Genomic DNA, 15,337 nt, shown 5'->3' with positions numbered 1-15,337 from the left:
AAGATTTTAATTTACTATATTCCCAAAATATACTATTCAAACACTGATAAACTTTACACAGACTTTAATTATTAAACAATGTCCAACTCAATAAACAGGTAACCGAACATTACTCTCAATGTATGCATACACAAATCTCATAAAATTCCTCCAATGCGCAAGAAAGCAACAACTAACTTCAAAAATGGCTCTGAGCACTATGGGACTTAACATCTGAGGTCATCAGTTCCCTAGAACTTAGAACTACTTAAACCTAACTAACCTAAGGACAGCACACACATCCATGCCCGAGGCAGGATTCGAACCTGCGACCGTAGCGGTAGCGCGGTTCCAGACTGAAGCACCTAGAACCGCTCGGCCACACCGGCCGGCTAACAACTAAGTGCAATAAAAAGGCAAATTATCAAAAACCCTCTGTTAATACCCAAGTCTCCTCCGGCGCTACTAGCACGATCACGGCAGGCTGAGTCCGACCACTTCCGACTCCTCTCAACAACTCATTATCTCAAACTCAGTGTTTGTGCATGTACATCACAGCAAAATCAATTATCAGCTTCGCTAGGAAGTACAACGTCCAACTTGCAACCAGAGAGAGAAGAAACAGTAGGCAGAGCGCCTGACTCCTTGCCAGAGGATGGAAGTTGCTTTGCCATACGGGAAGGGGCAGACCAGCCGTTGTGCAGTTACAGGACGCTCTGTAAGAAGACTAGATAAAAGGCCTTCCTTCCAGCAGATGGAACTATTTCAGCAGGTGGTAGGCGCTAGAAACTTGTTAAGTGGTATATTTAAGCAGATACGCATCTCCTGGCTTTCCTAAAAACTGGACAAAACAGCGCTGACTTACCTAATAGATAGACGCTGGAGCAAAGTTGGCTACTAGTTTCGTAGCAAGCTTTTTAACAAGTCACAGAACCTGTAATACGAGGCTAGCTTGAGGCCAAATGAGCATCGACTGGACTGTTGATGGTGACGTCGTGAGGCCGTAAAACTTGGTGCGAAGCTTTTTGAAAAAGAGAGGAAGAATTCCGATGCATTGGTTTGTTGTTGTTTCGCCGTTTCTGGGTGTGAAATATTGCCAAAGATACAAATACACCGTTGGCAGGCTGTTTCATCTTTTAAGAGAATTGGTGATCGCATTTTGTTGGTGTGAAGGAAGGAGCAAGCTGCTGGGATGACACTTGAAATATATACGTTTCATATAGGCCGTCACAGACGGTGGAGAGAGGCGGAAGTTGGAGGAGTTCCGGGGTGGAAGCCACATACAGGAGACGCAGAATAAGTTTTAGCTGCCACTCTCAGGTCGCAGAGCCGCTGTGTCTCCACTGTGTTCATAATACAGTGAACATAATGGTAAGCTTCGCTTCCAGCTCTGCCATATTAGGGTAAGTGAGTAGATTGCAGTGCAATTGCAAAATAGCTATCACTGGCTCATTTTCATCAGTACTGTTCACTGGTTCACTATCACTGTCAACCAAAGTAAATTCAGTCAGATCATGTTATCCATATTTAACGTGGATTATTCCACCCATTTCCCAACTTCGTCAACTGAATATTGACACATACTTCATGGCGTTAAACAGGTGCTTGAATTTATTAATGTTTGTTTATTTCTGTTTACGTCTGATTTCACTAATTTTTGGTAATAAACCTATCGTTATCTTGAATGTCATCTCTTACTGCACTAAATAACGTGTCAACTTCTATTTCATTGGTATAGGTCCAAATCAGTCATTCGCATTTCAGTCATCCATTGCGAAAAGTTTCACAGTGGTGGACCTGAAGGGTGGTTCTGTGCTGCACAATATTCTAGGGCAGAAGTTAATTACAGATAACCCCAAATTACATTCCCACTGTGACACTTAGTACTGTGAATATCAAACTTAAACCGCAAAATCTTTTTTTTATTTTCCTTTCAGAACATACTTCAATAAGGCACATACAAAGTCATTGAAGTGAATTAACTGAAACAAAATATTTTCAAAAATATATACCATCAAGAACCCTTGTGGATTAAATGAGACCTGATCAAAAATAACGTAATTCCTGCATAGAGGGATTCACAATTCTAATTTGAAAAGCGTGGGACAGCGTGTCGGCCCTATAGTAGGAGCCATCCTGGTATTTGCTTGAAGTATTTTAGGTAAGCCGCGGGAAACATAAATCAGGATGGCCAGATGAAGAATGGAGCTTTCACACTCCAGATTACAAGGCCAATCTGTCTAAATAGTGCTACCTTATTCGGTTTATTTAATAATGTAAAAGACTAATGCTACAATGTACTTCCATTTTTCATCCCCAGTCGCTGCACCCATTACACGCACTTTGATGCTGTAAAAATTCATACATTATCAGCTGTCGTCACTAGCATAGCGACGATGTTTGGTTCCATCGTGTGTGACGCAACTTTCCATTTGCTAGCCTGAAAAATGAGTAGCATCAGTATTAGTAGGATGTCGCGTTCGGGAACAGGATAAGGTGTTAGTATTGTGCGTTCCATAGCTTTGGGAGTAACTATTTTCAGAAAATAAAAAGAAGAAGGTAAGAATATGAGGTGAAAATGTTCTGTGAAATGATAGATGTTTTACTATCGTTATTATGGTTTATTTGTGTTGTATGCTTTACCAAACCCCTATCTGTGTTATCTAATCTTTCACTGTATGGAGTGTATTGCTTAGCAGGTACCTTTTAACTGCCTTTTCAAATAAGTTTATTTTAGAAATCTCTTTAACCCTTTAAATGATAAAATGTTTTATCCAACCTAACAACGAATAGTATGTACTCTCTGGGAACATAAATAAAGAAAACTGCTCAATTTACGAGTATTATGATTTTTTAAGTTAGCCGTGACATATTGGATAGCAATGTCAGCTTCTGTTAGTAAACATATACCGTCAGTAGAAAGACTTTTACCGAAACACTCCGATTCGTACTGGACTCTAGACCGTGCATATAAATCAGCATTTGCAGCCACTTCAGAATCTGAGTCAGTTTCACGACTTTCATCAAATAAACAGATACCTGCATCTACATCTGCAAACCACTAGGAAGTGAATTAATTCAAGCGTGGTCATAAACTGTTTTCGTCGTGTTCCGTATTTCCAGTAATCATCCAGCGTATACAGTGTCAGTGGAAATAATTTATGATATCTGCAGTATTCATTCTTCATTAGAAAAGCATTTCACAGGATATAATGAGTAAAATTGAATGTAACTAGGAACTGAATCCACGTCAATCTGTTTGCATCCAGGTGCGGCGCGGAAGAAAACTAGCTGTAAATTCTCCTACAGACGACTTCCGTAATCACTTTATGATATGGAAATGTTTTACTTTTAATTCAGCTCACAGTAGTTTACATCAGAACATAAATCCACTGGTGAAAAATTCTAACTGAATACAAAACCAGCTCTGAAGACGTTTGCCTCAAAGGTCATAGGTAAAAGTACTTACCGTTACTCATTTGTTCTCTGGTATCTGAAGCCTACCGACTTGGAAACATAAATGTGGTATTCATAATTATAAGAGGAACTATTGTGATTATTACTAATTAAATCAATTGTTTGTAGTAAATAAAGTAATAAACAGTATTTATGAGTAGTGCTGTACGTGTTTAACACGGTTAATCTCCTTGGGCAATTTACTGAACAGTTTCATTCCTTGGTAGAAAATGCTGTTTGGAGTTTTGTGTTTATTTTTTCATCGTAAATGTTCCTTAGGATTGTTACAACACATCTATGCAGGTGCAAATTCAGGCAACCGTTCTCGAGAAGGGAGGAGGGGAAAAATCATAATTTGTTACCGTCTATTGCCCCTCCCCACCCCTACCCACGCACAAGTATATCTTTGCGTTAAGACCAGTCTCGAAGAGCTACAGATGATGAAGATTTCAATAATAATAATAAAAATAAAATATTTTAATATAATACAAATAAATTTATTTATATCAGTACTCAGTTCTTCGATTTAATATAACTTCTAAGAAATTGCTAATCATGGTAATACTCCATTTAAAAGCATTCGTCCGGAAGTTAAAGAGCTTGTGTCATTTGAGAACAATAATACGAACACGTTCTTACTACAGTGACAACGTCTTTAAAAAAGGAAATGATCATATTGCATTATCAGCCAAAAGAATCTGTTTGGGATTGATCGGTCGCCTGTTATAAATCCTCTCATTTGACGCCACAGCTTGCGCTGTATGTGCCCGCGCAGTGTCGTGCAAAATGATGGGTGGGTTGCGCAGAAAGTGTCGCCGCTTCTTTCGCAAAGCTGGTGGCAGGTGATGCTCCATAAACGAACAGTAATACTGTGCATTGACGGTCTGCCGCGGAGGAACGTAATGTGTTAGGAAAACAAGCTGTGTCTGCTGTGTTCGGTCGATGGAACTGGGAAGTACTGTACCATCCACCATACTCCCCGGGCTTAAGTCCTTGTGACATTGATTTGATTCCGAAGATGAAGGAACCACTTCGTGGCATTCGCTTCAGAACTGTTCAAGAGATTCGACAGGCAGTAAACCGCTCCATTCGCACCATCAACAGAACAGGCTCTACTAACGGTATACTATGCCTTCCACATTGCTGGCAATGGGTTCTACACAACGCTGGTGACTACTTTGAAGGACAGTAGCAGGTGAAAACATGTAACTCTTCTGTATCGGTTGTGAATAAATAGTTGCCACTATGTAAGTTCCAACCCTCGTATAATCATTTGTTGGTCTGTACATGTTTCGAGGGGAAACAGAAGGTGTCTTGAGGAACAAAATCAGGACAGGAACATGCTTCCATATAGCGATGGTACAGAGTGTCGAAGTTACAGGCCTCCACTCCGGCAGCAGGTGTGACGTTGTACGCGAACAGACTGCGGGTGGGTCGAGATCTGTGGTTTTTGGTATTCGGTAATGGTGATTGACTGCCACGATCGACAGTACAGCAGATGGAGCTTGCTGCTGTATATGCAGGTTGTAACGTGCGCGGTGGGACACACAATACTCATTACAGCCTGTACTATGTTAAGTTGACGGGCTTCACCTTATGAGAAAGGATTTTTGTATAGAAATTGACCGCGTGTACCTGAATGGAGGCAAATCAGACTTACACCCACTCAGTAATAACAATGATACGTCAAGTAAGTCCAAAATGCAACTACACGTCAGGACGAACAAGAAACAACACAGAAGATGCTACCAATTTGTTAATAATACGGTCGCCAGCCTAATTAGGCATTAACTAAGTTCCTTCCCTGTACAAGTTGATGTACGTTCATGCCAAACAACACGTAGTAACACTGCATAATATGGTAAATTTTAGAACCAGAAAATCTACTGAACTAATAATTTCACTTTCTGTACTGATATGGATAAACCATAAATACATAACACTACACTATAATGTTTACTACAAAACTTCGTATTGTCTATTGATCTGATTAAAATCGGGCATAGGTTGCCCTAGAAATAGCACTTTCGAAACACACACACACAATGTCAATTTTGATAAAGGTAAAACACTGACAAATTTTTGTTTTTATATTGACTTTAACTTTGCCGGTCAAATCAGTGTAGAACACTTCAGAATTCAAATGAATAAAAAAGAGGGGGGGGGGGGGGACCCTGAAACTGTTATGATCACTGTATTAAAACAATTAATTACTGAAACCATTATGCCCTCAAGATTTCCAATATATGATTTACTACTCTTTTTGTCTTATTTCCTGCTCATTTAAATACCATTATATCTGTCTCGAAATAATTAAGTTTCATTACTAAATCAATATCAAAATTATCTTCCCCCTTTGTCAGACCTTTGTTATTCGTCTATTAGTTCATTAACAAAAAAAATTCTTTAAACATCATTCTAACATAGCTAGGTCTGCAGGTAATTATTATTAACACAAACTTTAATTTTTCATCTTGGGACACTCGGATTGCACAACATTTGGAAAGGACCCTGTCTAGGTTAGTTGTGAGGATAATTAAATGATAGGACAGTTCTGGTAAAATTTAAGTTGTTATTGAATAGTATGGAACAAAAGTAACACTGGTCCACACGAATACAATACTAAAAGTTTCAACCTGTTTGTATCGATGTGGCGGTTGGCAGGCGGCGAGATGGCGAAGCACAGAGCGCACATACAACCACAGCAATGGCTCTTGATGTATCGGCACTTTACTTCTTCATAGCGTCGCAATACTTTTCCATTTAGTGCCTATGGAATTTTGCCATGCTGTATAGGCGTTGGAACGGCATATCCGAGGCTCAATGAAACTACGTCTTCCAGGAGAGCCTCCTCGATCCAGAACGTGTTACTCTGACCAATGCCCAACTCCGACTACTACTGCTGAGTCCGTTATGCCGTACAGTGCCCGTGTGCATTTTCCCGCGCTCGCCTGCCTTCCACCTTTTACCGCTCCCTTACAGACAGGGTATTCACCCAAGGTTTTGCATTCTACATATCCTAATACATTGCCTACGTATGGACCAGACGCACAATTACAACTTTAACATCTTACATCAGTTTCAACATTTGTTACCCTTCAATTCCATTACAATATTGCTTGAAATTTGACATAAACATTAATATTCACATTGAAAATTGTTTACAGTTTCTTTAACATAATGGCATGAAACAAAAAAAGAAATGAAATCAGAACATCGATTACACTAATTTATCAAAAATCAGAAGAAAAAATTTTTATATGTACAATAGTACAGCGTTGTTGTTGTTACAAGGTCTTGTCCACTATGAATTCGATGTTCTGTTGCGCTGGTAGTTGATGGTGTCGGACAAGGGCTGTTGTCCGCAGTGTATTGTCTCTCAAAACCTTCTACACCGGTGGTCGTCAAACTGCGACGCTCGGGCCGCATGCGGCCCGAATGAAGTATTCGTATGGGCCGTGTTTCGCAGTCATATTTCATAATAACACATTTAACAACTAACAGCTAAATCAATAAACGTCAATTAACGTTAAGAGCTAGTTTTCAAGCTCAGTAACAAAAAAAAAAAATACTTACGGAGACACTAATACTTTAAGGTGTGTTTAATATTAACTGACGTTGGTGAATTCGGTTGTGAACTGAGACAGAGGGGTAAGTAGCCCTGGCACTGCGGTGTTTGAGGATTTTATAAGGGGGAATGTATGAAATTAAAGTAACGCTGTCGTAATACAATGCACGGAATGGAAGGAATATGAGATTCTAAATATTCAGTAAACAATTAGAATCATGTCTGATATAGCATAATGCATTTAAATACACCTTTCAGGTTTTAATAATGAGCTTCCGGATGTTCAGCCACTTTGTTGTTTTCATTTTCTGGCAGAATATTTCCACGACCGACTTTGCCGTCTTCTTTACGTACTGCGAGTTTTGTTTGCTATGATGTGCGCTCGCTCCCTGGACTGCAACCAGACTGTGAGCTATTGTTGGTATCACGCCGCTATATATAGCAAAGTCGGATTTCCGACGTCCATTGCGCCCTTTTATACTCTTTTGTTTTACAGAACACGCAATGATACTCCGTGAAACGCAAATTTCCTCAGCGTTTTTCATCCCTGATGGATGTGATAATCGGCGAAACTTTAATAAATTGAGTGCCGGAGCCCAGACGTTATTTAAATTGAATTCATTATGTTTCCTGACATCTTTATTTCGATAGAATCCTTAATTATGTTGTGCAGAAACCTGGCGTTTGCACCACTGCGTTGGTCACATCGTATTTCATTTCATGATTATATTCGAGGCAGTGCTCGGTGACAGCTGATTTGCTTTGTGGTTTCACCCGGATGTGTCGCTGACATCCCTTGCACCTCTCCTCGACTGTGCCAAATAGGACACGCCACATTCGCATCGAATGCGATACACACCCAGCTTTCGGAGCCCTAATTCATCTTTAACATTACAGAGAATACTCTTTATCGTAGTTGAATGGAGCGAAATAAATTGGATGCCATGTTTCCGTAGGAATCTACCGGTCTTTCGAGACATTGGGCCACTATAAAGAAGATGAGCGATTTTTGGTTTCTATTTCTCGGTCTCAACCTATTTTCCAGGCGTTCTCGATTTTCACTGCATCGCCCGTTCAATTTGATGATCTGAGTACCAACTCCTTCGGAACACCAGTCGTAGGTGTTGTAATTACCCGACAAGGCGCTCCTCGTCTGAACACCCGGATTAATCAGTTAATGACCCGCTCACACAGACAACAAAACAATACTTTTTGAGACAATTATAGTCTCACAACTTTGTGGTCACTGAGCGTGTCAGCATTCCGAAACAGAGAATAGTCGACACGAAGTGTCTCGAATGGTGCCGACGTCTAAGAATCAGTACTTGGGAGCCGACGACCAGTTTGTCACACCCTCGCTCTACGTAGTATTTTGGGGGCTCATAAAATAATTATGTAGGTTACCAGTTAATAATAAGATCGGTACGTATGCGGCCCGAAGTGCCACCCCAGAGTGTCATTATTGGATCAAGAGCAAAAATCTTTGACGATCACCGCTCTATACAATCTCCGAAGTTTTGCGGTATGCTATACAGGATGTAACGTACAGGGAAGGACACCGTCGAAATTACTGGGATGAACGACGGCCTACGGAGCATCTATTGCCGTCTTTTCCGCTGGAGTTTGCGGTCATCGGAAACATTACAATGATTACATGAAGAAAGGCAGACATTCCGATGTGTCGGAGCCTTTGTTGAATTTAAAGGACAGGAACGCCGGCCGGAGTGGCCGAGCGGTTCTAGGCGCTATAGTCTGGAACCGCGCGATCGTTACGATGCAGGTTCGAATCTTGCCTCGGGCATGGATGAGTGTGATGTCCTTAGGTTAGTTAGGTTTAAGTAGTTCTAAATTCTGGGGGACTGATGACCTCAGAAGTTAAGTCCCACTGTGCTCAGAGCCATTTGGACCATTTTTTGGACAGGAACCACGAATGAAAGTAATCGGGGAGGATCCATATATGTAGACATTGAGATAAGCATCAGACATCAGGATTCAAGGAATGTACGATACCATTCATTCCGTCGGTACTGGAAATGAAATACATTGTACAAAGTAAACAACATGTGAAACAAATGTTCTATTGCGATCAAGATCGGTTTCATCACTCGTTTAAATCAATTTGTGGGATCGCTGGCACTCTCAGCAACAGTGCTTTCGCCATTTACTTATTAAATACAGTTATAGTACGTACTCAAAAAACCTGCGTCCAGCGTCGCATCATGCCTGACATCTGGGTATCAGTGAAAACCGCACTCGTTTGAAGATGCCGGGAATGGTGCGAACAACTTCACACGCAGCATGTAGCCTCGTCACTAGGTCTTACGCTGATGTCACCATGGTTTCGTACACCACATTCTTCAGATGCCCCCACAAGAAGAAGTCCGGTTGGGTGACAGAGGCGGCCACGTTACAGGGCTACCTGACCAGTCCAGCGATCCCAAAACATCCGTCCGATCTGTGTTCTGGCAGCTAGACTGAAGTGTGTGAGTGCAGCATCGTGCTGGAACCACATACGTCGATGGGCCGGTATTCCCGGAAGAATGATGTATTGCTGTCGCCTGTGAGTTGAGGGTGAAGACGTAGGGACCAAGCAAATAATCGTGGATAATTCCAGCCCATACATTAATTGGTGAACTTTCCTTGATGACCTCGATCGTCCCACACATAGCAGTTACGGCTGTTGAACACACCCTTGCTGGTGAAGAACGTATCGTCCGTGAACAACACATACCTGGCGCAACGCTGCAGGAACCACTGCCTGTGGGCCGACAGCGCCTGTGTCTTCTGACGATGAAACGGATGCCTTCTCTCCTTATGCAGCACCCGCCAAACTGCTGAGTGGGAGCTTCGCGTTGCGCCTTCCACCGCACGGATGCTTGCGGATGGGTCTACATCGATCCTCTCTAGTCTGTCCTCCACAAATGGTGGTGTGCGTACGCTTCGCGCGCGGCATCTGTCGCGTCGATAGCCTTTGAAAATCACCCGTTTCTCCCAAACGTCGATGGGTGGCCGCAAACGTGGACTGGTGTAGCTGACGCCTATGGAGATATCATTGCTGATACATGCGTAAGGGTGCGTGCCCATTGCCTCTCACCTCACCATAGGCGAAATGAGTCACCTGAAGAATGGGTTACAACTCGTCGGCTTTGACCAATGACGTCATATTTTAATCATAGATATTAGATGTCTATTTTCGAGCCGTAGATAATAAATCGGCTATCTTCTACAGCAAAACTTCATCACCGTAAATAAAAATAAATGAATGTGCTATCAAAAGATAAATACTCTGTATGTTTTTGTCACTTGTGATAATTTTAAATCATTTGCGTACATATTCTGAATTACACCTTTGTCTGATAGTGAGCCGTTCCAATTTTTGCTTCCTCTGCACTTGATTCGTATCCTGTACTACATAGGTAGGAAGAATAGGATACTAGTACCAGCGAAAGCAAAAAAAGTGGCACACATGACGCTGGCATCTTGTATCCCAGTTGAACTGCGAAGGTTGTATCCTATTCTTCAGTTGACCTACGTAGATCAACTGAAGTACAGGATACAAATTTTACGTTTGTCGCTTTTTTCGCATTCACTAATACTAGTATCCTATTCTTCAGCTGACCAGTATAAATCAGCTGAAGAATAGGATACTACGAGAACTTTCTACTGCGAAAAAAGCGATTTGTGTCAAAGTACGTTCGAAATGTACCTAGTATAAGTCTACGATCTGTTTTCTCTGTAGTACATTCCTTTGTATCTGAGACTCGTCTACGTCTTGGAAATGCATCTGTGTAACTTGTGACATTTTTCAAAGCCGACGGGTTGTAAACCATTCTTCAATATTCCCCACGAAATGCAGGCTGCGCTGCTGGGCACACCAGCACGTGAGAAGCTGCGAGTGAGCGCTGTACTTCTGCCGCATATGTTTGTCCTCCACCTCTGCCGCTACCGCTGTTAGCGGTCTCTGTAGTGTTGGTGTGGCAGGCCTGGCCGCGTTTAGGGCCATCTAAAGTCCATACTGCTGTCAGGTACACTGCGAGACGTTCTGCGTGCAGTCTGTTCCCGTACAGAGTCACGCAAACTGCCATAGGGGAGACCTAGCGGCAGGCTTCCGCGAGTATAACTTTGACGTCCTGTAGCGTCGTTGGATAGCGTTTCCAGAGAGAGCTTCCTATTTTCAGTTGTTCCTCGCGACCGACCACCTTCTATATCCCCTCGAAGTTTGTTGGTGTCATTTTAAAACAAGCTATATGCACCTCAAACAAACACTGAAGGCCTAACGGTACCGACCGGCCGCCGTCCCATCCTCAGCCCTTAGGCATCACCGGGTGCGGATACGGAGGGGCGTGTGGTCAACACACTACTCTCTCCCGGCCATTGTCAGTTGACCGGTGCTGCTACTTCTCGGCGAAGTAGCTCCTCAGTTGGCCTCAAAGGGACTGAGGGCACCCCTCTTGCCAATAGCACTCGGCACTCCCGGATGGTGACCCATACAAGTGGGCCATATTGAGCCCCTTTTGTAGCAGTAGTCGTGCCGGTATGTATTGGTATGATGCACCGTAGTCGCACATTAAAAGTGTTCAATTCAATTTCTTGTTATTGTTGTGGTCTTCAGTCCTGAGAATGGTTTGATGCAGTTCTCCATGCTATTCTATCCTGTGCAAGCTTCTTCATCTCTGAGTAACTACTGCAACCTTCTGAATCTCCTTAGTGTATTCATCTCTTGGTCTCCCTCTACGATTTTTACCCACCACTCTGCCCTCCAATGCTAAATTTGTGATCCCTTGATACCTCAGAACATGTCCTACCAACCGGTCCCTTCTTTTTGTCAAGTTTGCCACAAACTCCTCTTCTCCCCAATTCCGTTCAGTACCCCCTCATTAGTTATGTGGTCTACCCATCTAATCTTCAGCATTCTTCTGTAGCACCACATTTCAAAAGTTTCTGTTCTCTTCTTGTCCAAACTATTTATCGTCCATGTTTCACTTCCATACATGGCTACACTCCATACAAATACTTTTAGAAACGTTTCCTGACACTTAAATCTATACTCGATGTTAACAAATTTCTCTTCTTCAGAAACGCTTTCCTTGTCATTGCCAGTCTACATTTTATATCCTCTCTACTTCGACCATCATCAGTTATTTTGCTCCCCAAATAGCAAAACTCCTTTACTACTTTAAGTGTCTCATTTCCTAATCCAATTCCCTCAGCATCACCCGAGTTAACTCGACTACATCCCATTATCTTCGTTTTGCTTTTGTTGATGTTAATCTTATATCCTCCTTTCAAGACACTGTCCATTCCATTCAACTGCTCTCCCAAGTCCTTTGCTGTCTCTGACAGAATTACAATGTCATCGGCGAACCTCAAGGTTTTTATTTCTTCTCCATTGTTTCCTTTACTGCTTGCTCAATATACAGATTGAATGACATCGGGGAGAAGATACAACCCTGTCTCACTCCCTTCCCAACCACTGCTTCCCACACCAGTTTTCCATTCTTCTATAAAGAATTCGCGTTAGTATTTTGCAGCTGTGATTTATTAAACTGATAGTTCGGTAATTTTCACATGTCAACACCTGCTTTCTTTGGGATTGGAATTATTATATTCTTCTTGAAGTCTGAGGGTATTTCGCCTGTCTCATACATCTTGCTCACCAGATGGTAGAGTTTTGTCAGGACTGGCTCTCCCAAGGTTGTCAGTAGTTCTAATGGAATGTTGTCTACTCCGGTTGCCTTGTTTCGACTCAGGTCTTTCAGTGCTCTGTCGAACTCTTCATGCTGTATCATATCTCCCGTTTCATCTTCATCTACATCCTCTTCCACTTCCATAATATTGTCCTGCAGTACATCGCCCTTGTATAGACCCTCTATATACTCCTTCCACCTTTCTGCTTTCCCTTCTTTGCTTAGAACTGGGTTTCTATCTGAGCTCTTGATATTCATACAAGTGGTTCTCTTTTCTCCAAAGGTCTCTTTAATTCTCCTGTAGACAGTAACTATCTTACCCTAGTGAGATAAGCCTCTACATTCTTACATTTGTCCTCTAGCCATCCCTGCTTAGCCATTTTGCACTTCCTGTCGATTTCATTTTTGAGACGTTTGTATTTCTTTTTGCCTGCTTCATTTACTGCATTTTTATATTTTCTCCTTTCATCGATTAAATTCAATATTTCTACTGTTGCCCAAGGAGTTCTACTATTTTTTACCTACTTGATCCTCTGCTGCCCTCACTATTTCATCCCTCAAAGCTACCCATTCTTCTTCTACTGTATTTGTTTCTCCCATTCCTGCCAATTGTTCCCTTTGCTCTCCCTGAAACTCTGTACAACCTCTGGTTTAGTCAGTTTATCCAGGTCCCATCTCCTTAAATTTCCACCTTTTTGCAGTTTCTTCAGTTTTAATCTACAGTTCATAACCAATAGATTGTGGTCAGAGTCCACATCTGCCCCTGGAAATGTATTACAAATTAAAACCTGGTTCCTAAATCTCTGTCTTACCATTATATAATCTATCCGATATCTTCTAGTGTCTCCAGGATTCTTCCATGTATACAACCTTTCTTTATGATTCTTGAACCAAGTGTTAGCTATGATTAAGTTACGCTCTGTGCAAAACTCTACCAGACGGCTTCCTCTTTCATTTCTTAGCCCCAATCCATATTCACCTACTACGTTTCCTTCTCTCCCTTTTCCTACTCTCGAATTCCAATCACCCATGACTATTAAATTTCCGTCTCCCTTCACTACCTGAATAATTTCTTTTATCTCATCATACATTTCATCAATTTCTTGATCAGCTGCAGAACTAGTTGGCATATAAACTTGTACTACTGTAGTACACGTGGGCTTTGTGTCTATCTTGGCCACAATAATGCGTTCACTATGCTGTTTGTAGTAACTTACCCGCACTCCTATTTTTTTATTCATTATTAAACCTGCTCCTGCATTACCCCTATTTGATTTTGTATTTATAACCCTGTATTCACCTGACCAAAAGTTTTGTTCCTCCTGCCACCGAACGTCGCTAATTTCCACCATATCTAACTTTAACCTATTCATTTCTCTTTTCAAATTTTCTAACCTACCTGCCCGATTAAGGGATCTGACATTCCACGCTCCGACCCGTAGAACGCCAGTTTTCTTTCTCTTGATAACGGCGTCCTCCTGAGTAGTCCCCACCCGCAGATCCGGATGGGGGAGTATTTTACCTCCGGAATATTTTACCCAAGAGGACGCTGTCATCATTTAATCATACAGTAAAGCTGCATGCCCTCGGGAAAAATTATGGCTGTAGCTCCCCCTTGCTTTCAACCGTTCGCAGTACCAGCACAGCAAGGCCGTTTTGGTTAGTGTTACAAGGCCAGATCAGTCAATCATCCAAACTGTTGCCCTGCAACTACTGAAAAGGCTGCTGCCCCTCTTCAGGAACCACACGTTTGTCTGGCCTCTCAACAGATACTCCTCCGTTGTGGTTGCACCTACGGTACGGCCATCTGTATCGCTGAGGCACGCAAGCCTCCCCACCAACGGCAAGGTCCATGGTTCATGGGGGGTTGGGGGAGAGGGGGAAATTCAATTTATTCCTCATTATTTCTCTTCACCATGTCCTTGACATTAATGCTACCAAGTTTGGTCGTCGTACGGTAGTTATTTTCCGTGTTACAAAGTGTTAAATAGGGAAAGTTTAATTACATTGTATGACCTGCAGAGATTTTTATTTGTTTTATTTAATCGATTTTTATGTTGTTCACAAATTGCAACACCTTCTAAGGTTTTCAAGCTAATTAAGGCCATATTTTCCGAATGTACTTCTGACCAAAAAGCGATTCTGGTATCTGGAGTCCAATGTTTTTCTTTATCATCTATTTTGCGGTCTCTTGGAGATCTTTCCAAATCAACTTTCATCCACTAACAAATGTTTATTCGTCTCTATGCGAGAAGTGAAATACAAATTTTCATAAATTTAGCTTTAAATATTTTTTTAATGTAACGGAATATCTTTTTAAAAATTTTCATCTCCTATTGCACTCCCTCAGGGGTTGAATTTCCAGAAACAGTGAAACACTTACTTTTTTTATTTCTAACTAGCTGTCATGCGTAAATGTAGCCTTAAAAGTGTTTTATTGGTTCTTTAGCAATAATTTATTTTCAAAAATCTGTCACCAACTATTTTACCCACTTGATGGTTGAATTTCCAAAGATGCTGAAACACTTATTTTTTATTTTCTGACTGGGAAACCAAATGCCAGTTTTTGTAGTTCTAGCTTCAAGATTCCCTTAATGGCGACGTTCTTTCAAAAGGCCTTTCATACGCTATTGCCCCTTAGGAGTGG

The sequence above is a fragment of the Schistocerca piceifrons genome, chromosome 4 (genome assembly GCF_021461385.2).
Source record: "Schistocerca piceifrons isolate TAMUIC-IGC-003096 chromosome 4, iqSchPice1.1, whole genome shotgun sequence".
In the NCBI taxonomy this organism is placed as follows: Eukaryota; Metazoa; Arthropoda; class Insecta; order Orthoptera; family Acrididae; genus Schistocerca; species Schistocerca piceifrons.
The sequence above is the reverse complement of the archived record's forward strand: the minus strand, read 5'-3'. Positions refer to the sequence as shown.